Source organism: Thamnophis elegans, chromosome 7 (assembly GCF_009769535.1).
Source record: "Thamnophis elegans isolate rThaEle1 chromosome 7, rThaEle1.pri, whole genome shotgun sequence".
NCBI lineage: Eukaryota > Metazoa > Chordata > Lepidosauria > Squamata > Colubridae > Thamnophis > Thamnophis elegans.
Genome location: NC_045547.1, coordinates 47,593,292 through 47,606,874, shown reverse-complemented (window position 1 = coordinate 47,606,874; position 13,583 = coordinate 47,593,292). Strand labels below are relative to the sequence as shown.

General features: G+C 45.0%; 1 protein-coding gene across 4 annotated transcripts in view; it reads left to right on the top strand.

Annotated features, from left to right (window-relative positions):
- The window catches only part of CNOT2 (CCR4-NOT transcription complex subunit 2), a 76,510-nt gene that overhangs the window by 31,338 nt on the left and 31,589 nt on the right, over positions 1-13,583 (top strand). For 3 of the 4 annotated variants that reach the window (XM_032220918.1, XM_032220915.1, XM_032220916.1), the window contains exon 2: positions 1,085-1,152. The exons of the other annotated variant lie outside the window; for it this stretch is intronic. The gene's annotated coding sequence lies outside the window, so the exon portion shown is untranslated. The remainder of the gene's footprint in view (positions 1-1,084; positions 1,153-13,583) is intronic. 4 annotated transcript variants of the gene reach the window in all.

Genomic DNA, 13,583 nt, shown 5'->3' with positions numbered 1-13,583 from the left:
GAAAATAAACAGTATTAGTAATAGTGATAGTGATGTATAACAAAGTACCCTGCTTTGGGAAATGATGAGTTAAGAAATGAAGTATTAAGCTAGGAAGATATTTGAAAAAGAAAAAGCTGCATTTTAAGATTTATAATGAGCATAGTACAGTCTTTAACATTGTTCATAAATGTAGAGTTAAAAAGGAAAAAAACGAGACAGTAAATTATCCAGTACAGGTAATCCATTTCATTTAGTGACCATTCAAAGTTACAACAGCACTGAACAACATGACATGACCATTTTTCACATTTTATAACCATTGCACCATCCCCATGGTCATGTGATTTTTCACATGCATTTAACCACTCCCATGATTATGTGATCAAAATTCAGACACTTGGCAACTGACTCATATTTATGTCAGTTGCAGTGGCCCAGGATCATGTGATCACCTTTTGTGACCTGACAAGCAAAATCAGTAGGGAAGCCAGCTTCACTTAAAAAATTTGTTACTATCGTAACAAAGACAGTGATTCACTTCTCAACTATGGCAAGAAAGATTGTAAAATGTGGCAAAATTCACTTGTAAAATGTCTTTCTTAGCAACAGAATTTTTTGGCTCAATTGAGCTCATTCATGAAGATCTATCTGCATTAAATAATATTTTGCACTTTACTGTATGTATTTATAAATTAATTATGATTGATCAAATCAAATCAACAGCAATATGTATTATGTAGAGTTATTCCTCTGTGACTAAGATTGGAGAAGGTTTTTTTTTAAAACTGACAGTAAGTGCGTATTAAATAACAGATTTAGAAGTCTGAGAGTACTTTAAACTAGGTTTTAAGAAAAAGAAAAGTACAATTAACCTTTGATGATTAAATTTGGAACAGAGATTAATAAAGACAAATTCATAGATAGCATATGTTTTGAAATTGTTGTAGTGTTTTGGGTTGTACTTTAAGGGTTCCTTTAAGAAATAAATTTAACTTTTTTGAAGATTGATGTTTGACTTTTTTAATAAAATAAAACTTACTGTATTTGATAATGTTGTGAATTCACACAACTTTTCTAATAACCCAATCTACTTCATTTACAGGAAGTATCCATCAAAGCTTGCTTGCTTCAACAGACAAAAAAATTAATGGGCAAAATTACAGTTTTTAGGTAGGTAGATATTTTCCTAGTGTGTGTTAGGTGATTCTTTTAGGAAGACTTTTAAGTGGTTGATAAAAGTATTTCTTTGCTAAACATTTGAAGATGTTTAGGAATAATAAGATAAATTTGTTGTATCTTTGTTTGTTTGTTAAATATATGTATGGTTGAAAAAATGAGGTCCACATAGGACTGTACCTCCTGGAATAGATTTAATGTTAAGGCTATGGTACTAAAAATTAACTCTCTTTAAATTGAATTGGCATTTTTTTATTTGCTGCTGTTTGCATTCTCAGTGAATTATACATAGCAATTAATTGTAATATTTATAATAATTTTAACTCTTACAGAATTATTTGCACAGCATATTGAAAAATGTAACCTTTTCCAAATGCCCATTTCTCTCCCTCCCTCCCTCCCTCCCTAACTACCTACTGTATTTCTCTCTATCTCTTTCTATTTCTCTCTATCCCTCTGCCTACCTACCTACACATCTCTCTCTCCCCCTACCTACTTACTGTATTTCTCTCTCTCTCTCTATCCCTTTATCTCCCTCCTTCCCTAACTACTCTCTCTCTCTCTCTCTCTCCCTCCCTACCTACTGTATTTCTCTCTTTTTCTTCCCTCTATCCCTCTACCTACCTACTTTTTTTAAAAAAATTGCCTATTCAAAACCTTGGTGTGTCTTATACTCCGAAAAGTACGGTACTTTGTGTAGTACCTTGAAAGAAGCATTGGCTTGGTTGGCAAGTCCAACACTAGAGAAGCTACTTCCCAAGTGGTTACTTGTTTTTACTGGACCTTTAATTATTGCCTGAATGACTTAGCTAATATGGAGAAATAGAAATAGATCTTGCATCTGGTCTCTCTATTGAATGTGTCACCTTGTCAGGCTGTCTTATGGTCTGCTTGCTATTTGATAAATCTATCTTTGTAACTGTAGATTACCTGGTTTACCTGGTAACTTACCAATACTTGACTGAAGATTCTTCTAGCCATAGCCACCTGATGTTTAATGCAGTAGCATTATAGGCCTGAAAGCTGGGGAAGAAAATTGTGATCATCATGTTGGCTCTTTCAACCAGTTTGAATCTCTAATCTGGACAAATATCAATCTAGAATATATGTAATTTGGTTGTATGCATTTACATATTATTTGGGCAGCGCTAATTTAAGAGCAATGCCTAGCAATTATGGATATTTCCACTATAGCAAAGATTATAATGAAAACAATAAAAATTGAAAAAATTAAATAAAACTAGTATTGTATTACTATTGTTGCAGGGTTGTGACAGTCTTTCTCCACCAGCACATGGGCAGTTTCAGTCTAGATTAATTAATTTTCAAATAGTTTTCAATGCAGATCAATGTATATGGCATATCGCCTAATTCCTCCTCATAGTGGTGAGGATGTGAGTCACAATTGCCACAAAATGCAAACATTTATTGGACCGCAAAATTATTAATTGATAAAATCTCACATTGAGATTGATATAGAATTTTGGGGTCAATATTTTTGAGCTTTTCTGGTTAATATTTGGGGACTGTAATTGAAATGTTGATAACATGACATGGGCATTCTCACAAAACAATTGCTGTGATGCGATGAAAGTCACATGGTGCCCTTTTACCAGAAAATTAAATTATAATAATATGCTCCATCATTTCCTTGATTCTTGTTGGATGCTTTTTAAATTCATTTTGGGGAGCAGCAGATTAGAGTTCAAGTATAGTAGTGGGCCACAGGCCTGTCAATGCTGAATTTTTAAAGATACTTAAGTGTATTTGGGAATCCAGTCCTATTCTTGAAAATAAAAAAAGTATTCTTTGTGTTTGTGCTTTGCAGCACAGTCATTTCCTATTTACTTGTAAAATAAAAGAATATAAGTCAAATCAAGTAATTGGAGAGATGGAGATGTCTTTGGCATGGTCACATCTTGTGGGTTTCAGGTTCCAGCTGACAGGTTCATTTGCCTCTCTCTCTTCCCATAGTTTCTAAGGAATCAGTACCAATTCCAGGATGGTTACCGTGTTTCCCTGAAAATAAGACAGGGTCTCATTTTCTTTTGACCCCCCAAAATATTGATTGGGTCTTATTATTGGGGGGGCTTATTGTTTTGGGGTTGCCGGGTGGCTTCTCTCTTGAGAGCGGGTGCCCAAAGAGCCAGGCACAGTCTCGGGGCAAACATCTGTGTTGTGCTGTCGCAGCAATGCAACATACCAGCCATGAGGTGACCACGTTTATGAGGAGCCACCCGGCAAGCCCCCTTTCCAGTCAGACAGCACCACTCATGGACCCAGTAATATCCCAAAGGCGCTAAGTCACATGGTGCTTTGCCCTCCCCCCAGCTCCCGTGGCTTGACACATTCGGGATACCCTTAGGTCAGTGCATGGCACTCTGCCTGGCTGGAAAGGGAGGTTGTGCGAGCGCCTGTTCTGTCCTCAGCTGGTGTGTCTCCCAACCTCACCATGCCCTTGCCCAACTCTCCTTGCAGGACCAGTGTGTTGCCGCTGCGGTGGCGCTCCGAGCATAACCTATTCTCCAGCTTCCAAACTCCAGAGATCCACAGCCGAGTCTTTCGGCAGTGGCTGCTCTGGGAGTACACTCTATGGTTGTGAGCTGGCTGAGGCAGAGCGTACTTCCAGAGCGTACAACCATAGAGCGTATTCCCAGAGTGGCAACTTTTGGAAGACTTGGCATCCTACCTCCGTGCTTTGAAAACCGCAGAAAAAGCAATGCAGTGGTGGCAGTGGAGGTGCCCTGGTTCTGCAGGGAGAGTTAGGCAAGGACATTGTGAGGCTGGGAGGTGCGCGAGCGAAGAGAGGAAAAGCCGCTCGTGCAACCCCCCTCTCCAGCCATGCAGAGCCCCATTCATTGACCTAGGGGCATTCCGAAGGCACCAAGCTGTGGGAGCTAGAGAGCGGCAAACAGTCGCTCATGTGGCTTGGCGATACCCCTAGGTCAGTGAATGGTGCTGTGCCCGGCTGGAAAGGGGGGTTGCCGGGCGGCTGCTCATGAGCATGGTCACCTCATGGTTGCTGTGTAGTGCTGCTGCAACAGCGCAACACAGCCATTCAACCCTGAGGCTGTGCCCGGCTCTTCGGGAGTCCGCTCACAAGAGAGCAACCGCCCGGAAACCCCCACTCTCCAGTTGGGCACAGCACCGCTCATCGACCTAGCAGTATCCCGAAGGCGCCAAGCAATGCGAGCCTTTGCCCCCCCACCCCGTTCCTACAGCTTGGCGCCTTCAGGATACCGCTAGGTCAGTGAGTGGTGCTCTGCCTGGCTGGAGGGGGGTTGTCCAGAGGCCTTATTTTGGGGGGAGGGCTTATATTTTTGCCCACCCGAAAAACGTGGCATGGTCTTATTATCAGGACATGTTGTATTTTCGGGGAAACACGGTATTATATAGTGTAGTTCAGGATTTCATTGTCATCATGACTAGTATTTTTTCATTGAACTGGTAGGTATTGGTGTATTGATATCTCTTTAATATGGTTGGATAATTTCTACTGATACTCAGGTTTTCAGGGGCTTTTCCTGTTTACAAAGTTTGATAATCAATTTATATCTAATCTGGAGGTAAAAAGATTGCTAAAGAATATAAATCAGCTTTGCTCGCCAATACAATTAATAGATTTGTTGAAATCTTAATTTTTCTCTAGAATGAGTGAGTTTTTCCATTGAAGAGAGTGTATATAAATGCACTTTGGATATTGAAGGAAATGGAAATATACTTAGAATTGTGGTTTAAAAGATCATAAATCCAAGTAAGCAAGAATTATAATTATCTATTGAGGTTATACTGTTTCAGTAACTGAAGTGAAAAAATGTTCTCATGAAACTCAGAAGACTAGCAAAGATCAAAGCACTTTGGTTTCCATATTTAATCAAGAAAAACACTGCTTCCTTTTTTCCTTGGCAGGACAGTATTTAAAGCATGGATTCAGTGTTGTCAGTATTTTTCAAAGTACTTGTACTACTATTTACATGTAAAAGTAATTGGGATGCCTGGGTGAGTTTCATACTGTTGATAGTTCACATTATAAGCTGAAAAGCAATGGATGGAAACTAATCAGGAGAGAAGCAACCTAGTACTAAGGAGAAATTTTCTGATAATTAGAACAATTAATCAGTGGAACATCTTGTCTCCCGAAGTTGTGAATGCTCCAACATTGGAACTTTTAAAGAAGAACTTGGACAACCATTTGTCTGAAATGGTATAGGGCTGTGACAGCAAACGTATGGCAGGTGTGCCGGAAGTAGCACACAGAACCATCACCCGTTGCTCTTCTGGGTTCCAGTGCACCAGCCAGCTGGTCTTCACCAACATGGGAGTGGCAGAAACCAAAAGACCAGCTGCCTGGTGTGCATGCATGAAGCGGGAAGTTATCTTCTGGTTTCCGGCATACACGTTGGCTATCTGGTCTTCTGGCTTCTGACATGCATGCCAGAAGAACGGCCCACAGACAGGACACAGACGGGATCCCAGCAGTCGCTTCCTAGGGGAGCAGAGCTGTCAGCCAGGACTGGTGGGCTGGAGCTTACCTCCCTCCCTGCCCAAGTGAGCTTCTTGCAGGGACCCAGCCCTCCAGCCCATGTCAATGTGCATCTTTCATCCGGAGCACCTGGCCAGCTCGGGTAACCCAGAAGAGCAGCAGCAGAAGCAACGCTGCTTGTTCTCGGTGGCTGGTGAAGGAGGGTGGGCGGCGGTTCTCCAGAATCCCAGCCGCAAGCAGCAGTATGAAAACCACTCCACCACCCCACCACCCCAAAGAATAGCAGGGGCAGTGCTGCTTGTGTGTGTGTGGGGGGGTTCTCCAGCATTCCGCCTGTAAGCGGCAGGGTGAAAATCGCTATGCATCTCTTGTGCAGCCCCCACCACCCCAGGAGAATAGCAGGGTCAATGCTGCTTGTTCTTGGTGGCCACTCCCTCCCTTGCCTGCCACCAAGAACAAGTAGCATTGTGGCAGGAGGGGAGTCCGCGCCAAAGGAACGTCTAGCCAGTGCCAGGGTAAGAGATGCACTTGTTAGGAAGTGGCTGCACTCCCTTGACAGAAGGGGCGGGAGGGGGGCTGCCCTGGATTGTTCTTGGTGGTGGGCTGGGGGGGGCAATTCATTGACACTCTTCTGGGTTCCAGTGGCACCCCCTCTTCCAGCGACCCATTTTTGGTGTCAGGAGACTTCAGGGAGGCTTGCCAGGGCCAAAACAGGCGGGGCTGCGGCACACATCGGTGGGTGGGGAGCGGGTGCATGGGGGACATTGCATTATGGGTGTGGACACGTACGCGACCCCCCTGCATCCCCCCTGCATTGGCATGCAATGGCAAAAAGGTTAGCCATCACTGGTATAGGGTTTCCTGCCTAAGCAGAGGGTAGGACTTGAAGACCTCCACAGTGCTGTCCAATTCTGCTTTCTATTCTATTAATGTGAGTACCTTCCTGATAGTATATTACTAATTTCAGAAGCTGCATTTAAAGGTATTGATTCTTAGTGTAATTGGGACAAAAGTGCTTATATTCTCCTCTCTGCTGCTTGGAAAGTCCAAGCATGGTTTAAATTAGTCTGGTTGTCCTAGCGGTGAGTTTAATTTTTTTTCAGCCACGCCTCCTCTTCCTCCTTATGGCCAGTTTTTCAACTCAGTCTGGACCGTAAGGACACAGTTGAGTGGGTTCCAGCTTTTTCAGTATTTTAGCTTCGACTCTCCAAATTTTGTGCAGGTTTATTGTGTTAGTTTATTTTTTTCCTTTTTTATTCATTTACTTAGACTTTCCCCCTTTTTTCATTTGAATCTCCAGTGAGGAAAGAGCAGGTTGTTGGGGTAATTGTCTTCCGTGGCGTTTACATCAGAGACAAGGCTGCTTATTTGCCCTGGTCATTGGCATGCTTGGGGAGTATTTTCCAGCTATCAGGTGAAAAGAACTCTCCTCACTGGACTCCGTGCCGCTGAGCTTTGATGGCCGCCATTTTCCAACCAGTTCCCCAATGTGTGTGGTGGCCATTTTAAGCCTCCACTTCACACGCTTTTATTTGTAGCCCTATTGCCATGCTGCCCGACTCCAGGAGGACTGCTGCCAGATGGTGTGCGACATTGTCCGGGTTGCCAGTTGGGTCACAGCCATCCCCCCTTTTTTGCACTAGGTGGTTTCAGAGCTTTGGCCACCCCAGCTATCGGCATGTTACGAAACCCTTACACCAATGATAATTGCCCTGAGGCGCGGTGGACCTGCTCGGCGCTATACCTTTATGGTCAGCTTCCATTGTGGCCTGGGCTTCAGGAGCAAATCTCCTGCATGTGCCACAGCCTTTCATGCGAGCCTCTGAAGGCTGGGAAGTGAGCAAAAGACAGCCCAACCTCTCTCGTCTGCAGAATGGCTGATGCTCACGCTGCATCAGAACAGCCTGGCCCTTCCAGAGATGACCACAGTCATGGTAGATCCAGCTCTGCTGGGGCCAAGGCTGCAAGCAGAGCCAAGAGGAAAGGCAAGGTAGCAGGGAAGGGCAAGGCAGCACAGAAAGGCAGGACTTCCAAGGCTTGAGGCAAGGATGCTGAACGCTGCCTACGTGTCCTAGAGAGAGTTCAAAAAGGCCCAGCACTTGAGTAGGGCAATGGAATAACAGGCCGGGCCACCAGGGGAGGGTGATTATTTCCCTGATCCACGCCCAGAGCCTATGCAGGTTGTTGGGGAGGAAGGGGAGCTATTAGAATTGTCCCCTGACAACTCGGTGATTAGCTCTGGATCCCCGGTCAAATCTCTGCCCTCAGAACCTGATTCTCCACCTGGATCACCCCCCCCCCATTCTTTCAGGGCCGGAGCCTCCCACCATTCAGGCTAGATGCCGCAGGGGAGATCAGGGGCCCAAGTTATCAGTGATGCAAGAGGTGATAGCCCAAGCCATTTCTCAGAGCATAGCTGAGGGCCTTCAACCTAGGGATACTTGCACAGACAGCAGGCCCAGGAAGGATGGGGTTGGAGTCAGTAGATGCAGAGCGAGACATCCATCCCTAGAATCCTTGGTGATTGAGGTTTCTGTGGGGGAAGAATACAAACATGATGAGCAGGAGTTGTCTGAGGATAAGGAGCTTCCTCCAGACACCCCTGCCTTTTCAGGCTTATTTCAGCCTACTACCTTTAAGTCTATCCTACATAAAGCTAAGTCCATCACCCATCTGGGTACTTCAGCCCAGGCAGGCTCAGGGGGTAATGAAGTGATCACTCCCAACCACAGGGATAGTATGTTCCAGGCCCCGCCTTAGGACTTGGTTCCTGTGCCTGATCTTTTCATGGATGTGGTGCAACACCATTGGATCAACCCTGGTTCCCTAGCCACATCCAGTGGGGGTGACAAGAGGCTCTACTCATTTGAACCTAATTTGGAAACCATCTTAAAATTACCTTCCCTGTATCCTCATTGATCTCTAATTCGATGCTTCCTGCTGACCTCATGGAAGGCCTCAAAGCCAAGGATAGGAAGGCAGAGAAGGCAAGTCATAGGATTCATCAAACAGCCACCTGGGCCATTAAGGCCTCTACCTCCACCTCCTTTTTTAATAGGATTTTAAAATTCCATTCTCTGGTGACCTGAACTGCAGTCCAAGTTACCAGCAGAAGACAAACATCTCTGCCAAGATGTGAATAAGATCATTTCAGCGACTCAATACTCAGCGGATGCCTCCCTCAATGCTGTGAAATTCGCATCCAGAGCCCTGGCGTCCAATGTAACATCACAGCGCCTCCTTTGGCTTCGCCATTAGCAAGTAGATACAAAATCTAAGTGGAAGTGAAAGGCTGCTCCCTTTAAGGGGGATAAACTGTTTGGGGAGGCTTTGGGTTTGGTCCTGGTAGAATCAAAGGATAAGAGAAAGGTACTTACCACCAGTAGCAAGAAATAGGAAAGGAAGAACCCTCCTTACTTCAGGAGGCAGTCCTTTTGAGTGCCTGACTCATCTTTTCAAACCTCTACCTTTAACAGACCGTTTTCTCAACCCTCTGACCTTTCCCAGGACAGGCAGTCCTTTCCTGGATAGAGGAGGCAGCAGTACTCCTTTCGTAGACCAAATCATGGCGGGGCCTCCCACAGGCTCTTCCATAAGAACAAGTGAGGTGGCTTCCTATTGGGGGCAGCTTCAATGGGAACTCACCACGACGAACTCCTGGGTCTTACAGACAGTGACACAAGGTCTCACCCTGGAGTTTGTATCTCTTCCCCTGAGAACCTTCGTCTGTTGCCCCACTCCCTCATGTCCAACCAAGAAAGCTCATGCACCAGGAGATCCAACATCTGGAAATCAATGCCATAGAACGGGTACCCATAGAACAAGAACAGAGGGGTTTTTACTCCATCCTCTTCCTGGTACTGAAGAGCTCAGGGTGGTGGTGGAGAGCAATACCGGACTTAAAGGGCCTCAACTACCACCTGATCTACAGGAGGTTCAAAATGCAATCCCTACAAACCATCCTAGCAGGAATAAGACAAGGGGATCTACTCACGTCTGTAGACCTAAGGGAAGCATACCTACATATACCAATTCGGCCTCATTATTGAAGGTTCCTGAGGTTCTTTTACGGGGGTCGACATTACCAATACAGGACCCTTTGGCATGTCATTGGCCCCCAGGACCTTCATCAAAATTTTCTCAGTTGTCACAGCATTCCTCAGACAGAGACTGGTGCAACTCCAGTGTTACCTGGATGACATACTCATTCAGTCACCATCCAGGAAACAGGCAATCCGCGACCTCCGGTCCACCATGCAGGTCCTCCAGGCCCACGGGTTCTCCGTGAACCTGGAGCAAAGCCACTTGATTCCGACTACCAGGTTTCTACATCTAGGCATGCAGATAGACACCTTGGCCTGCAAAGTCTTTCTGTCTCAGGAAAAGTTAGACAGCATAGGAGCCTTAGTTCGCAGAGTTCAGGGAGCACAGCGGTTCCTGTGCTGCTTCTATCCCAGTTATTAGGCAAAATGATATATTGCATATCGGTGGTCCCTTGGGTGAGGCTTCACGCAAGGGAGCTCCAATGGCTCTTGCTACCATTCCAAAGAGTCAACAGAAGCAACTCTCCTGTGATGGTTCATCTCTCCCCAAAGGTAAGGCGTTCCCTCAGGTGGTGGCTGTCCCCATCCATGAAGAAGGGGTACCTGTTTAAGGAGCCACATCGCCTCATCGTAACAACAGATGCCAACCTGTTTGGCTGGGGTGCTCACCTCGGCCACCAAGTAATTCAGGGTATGTGGTCACTGGAGGAGTCAGTTCACATTATCAATTGGTTGGAACTGAGAGCAGCGAGGCTCACCCTCCATCACTTCCAGGACATTCAGCACCAGCATGTTCTGTTGATGACAGACAATGTGGCCATCAATCACCAAGGGGGCATGAAATCCCGATCCCTAGTGGCGGAGGCAGAAGCCCTGGGCAGATGGGCGGAGCGTCACTTGAATTCGAGCAGACCACATCTCGGGTGGACAACACTCAAGTGGACTGGCTGAGCAGGACCACATTAGACAATTCAGACTGGCGTTTGCACCCAGATCTCTTCCTCCAGCTGCTACAGAGGTTCAGCGTTCCGATAATCGATCTGTTTGCCAGCCAGAAGAACACACAGCTACCCTGCTTCTTCTCCCGTTTTTGCTCCCCCCAAATGGAGGGGATGGATGCCCTTCATTGCAGATGGCCCCCATGCCTCTTATACGCCTTTCCACCCCTGCCTCTTCTGTCACAGGTGGTTCAAAATATCACAGAGAGGGTGGAGGTCCTCCTAGTGTCTCTGCATTGGCCCAGGAGATCCTGGTACACCGACCTTGTTAGCCTCTCAGTGGCCAATCCCTGGCGCATTTCTCCAGGTCAGGTCTCCCTCAGCCAGGGCACCATTGTCCACCTGGATCCCCAGTGGCTCCAACTGGCCGTCTGGCATTTGAGGGGGATCTCCTGAGGAGACATAACTTTTCAGACAAAGTGATTCAGACCATCCAAGCATCCAGAAGGCCAACGACCACTAGAATCTATGATTCCACTTGGACTCTCTTTACCACATGGTGTTCCACGCGAGACCTTGATCCCATCACAGTGTCTGTTCTACACATCTTGGACTTCCTACAGGAGGGCCTTGATAAGGGACTTGCACCAAACCCTTCAACGTCAGGTCACTGTGCTGTCCATCGTTTGATCAGGAGGCCCGTCCCAGCCTCTCAGCAGACTCCCAAGGGTACGTAGTTTCCTCAAGGGTGCTTCAAATCTGCACCCCCTGGTGGTTCATCGCTACCCAACTTGGCAGCTTTTGTGGTCTTGCGTGCTCTAACATCAGCTCTATTTGAACCACTGGGTTCTACCAATCTGTGGCACCTGACTCTTAAGACCATGTTCCTCATCGCCATATCGTCGGCTAGGAGATCTGAGTTAGCGGCTCTGTCTGTCTGGGACGATTTATGCATCATCTACCCAGACAGGGTGATCCTTTGCTTGGAACCTTTGTTCATACCCAAGATCAATACTTGGTTTCACAGGATGCAGGAGATAATTTTACCAAATTTTTGCCCACACCCTCGCCACCCCAGGGAACGAACCTGGCATACCCTACACGTCAGACGGGCGTAGCGTTGCTATATTAAAAGAACAGTGGGATTTCGCAAATCTGAAGCCTTGTTTGTGTTGTTCCAGCCAGGATACATAGGATGGAAGGAGACATCTTCGACCATAGACAGATGACTGAGGGTGTGCATAGCATTGCTGTACGAGCAACAATCTCTACCTATTCCTCATCATATCACTGCTTACTCTATGAGGAGCTCCTCCACCACGGCAGCCTGGGCGACCCAGGCGACGATAGAAAAGATTTGCAGGATGGCAATATGGTCGTCTCCCTCGTCGTCTGTGAGGAATTATAAATTGGACACATATGCCTCTGCCGAGGCATCCTTCAGCAAGAGGGTACTACAAAGGGTCAACTCCACATCTGACACCCTGGACAAATCTTCTGCCCTTTCTAGTGACATTTAACTTGGGTATGTCCCATGCTTGGACTCTCCAAGCAGTGCACAGGAGAATGACCATTGGCTTACCTGAAGGGTCATTCTCTGTGCTCTGTGGGAGAGTCCAACCCTGCCCAGGGTCTTTTCAGGTCCAGGTTCAGGAACACCTGAAGAATTGCCACGTCATGTCATCACACACCTTCTGGTTCCAGTGATCGTTGAAAAACTGGCCATAAGGAGGAAGAGGAGGTGTGGCTGAAGAAAAATTGAACTCAGTCCTAGGGCAACCAGACTAACCCTTGCTTGGACTCTTCTGCAGCGCATAGAGAACGACCCTTCAGGTAAGCCAATGGTCATTTACTTTTTAATTTTATTTATTTGGAATATTTGTAAGCCAGTTACAATTCATAAAAACAAGAATAAAATTCTGTAATATACCCAACTAATTAAAAACAATTAAGAAGTAGTACAGAGTGGCATTTCAGAGCCAAAAACCTGCTAAATCCCAAGTGCAAGGGTAAAAAACTAAATTTCATCTAGAATAGAATATTACTGTCAAAAAAGGGAATTTAAAGGCCAGAGTAGCAGAACAAAAGAATGACATATTTCTTCCAGCTGTGAGACATAGGAATGTCTACATTGCACATCTTAACATCTGGGCCAGTTTATCTTCAAGTAATTGTTAAAGGCCTTAAAAATCACTGCTAGAACTATCAGTCTTTATGAGCTAATAGAGGCTTTTTTAAGACAAATGCTATATGATTTCTGAAGAATGTTCTAGAATAGATTCACAGCTGTATTCTGTATTTCTTGCAATTTTCAAATAATTTTCAAGGACAAACTTAGATAAAAGGTATTACAAGAAACCAAAATGTTACTAAAGACTACTATGGAGAGACCATCCCTGTCAAGGGAAGCTTGCTGAATGCATTCCAGACAATATATGTCACCTAGACCTTGAGTAATAAAGATACATTCAGAAATTTACCCAGTCTCTACACTTATTCCTTCAGAGACATTGAATCCTTGTTCAAAGACAAAAGCCTTTCAATTTTCCAGACCTATAAACTACAAATTCATAATGCCTCTACCATTTTAGGATTCAGCTTCATTTTATTGACCACCTAATCATACAACTATTGCCTAGTTTTATGATTTGCAGGGATTAATTGTTATTTGTCTACCTGTACTGTAAAAGAGAATCTAATCTGCGGACCATATGAGAAAATATTGGGTGTGTAGGGTTAAAAAATAAGAAAATAAAGCCAACCAAAAGCAACATACAAAAATTGGGAGGTTAAGAAATTGCTTTTCACTGAAAATTATCTTTGATTGTAAATATTAAATTTATAAAAACAAGATACAAATAAATCTCAATTAATACAGTTAATAAATCCCTTGAAATGGTCACATTATTACAATTTGCACTATTCAAAGTAATATTTCTATGGAAAATATGGTAATTGGTT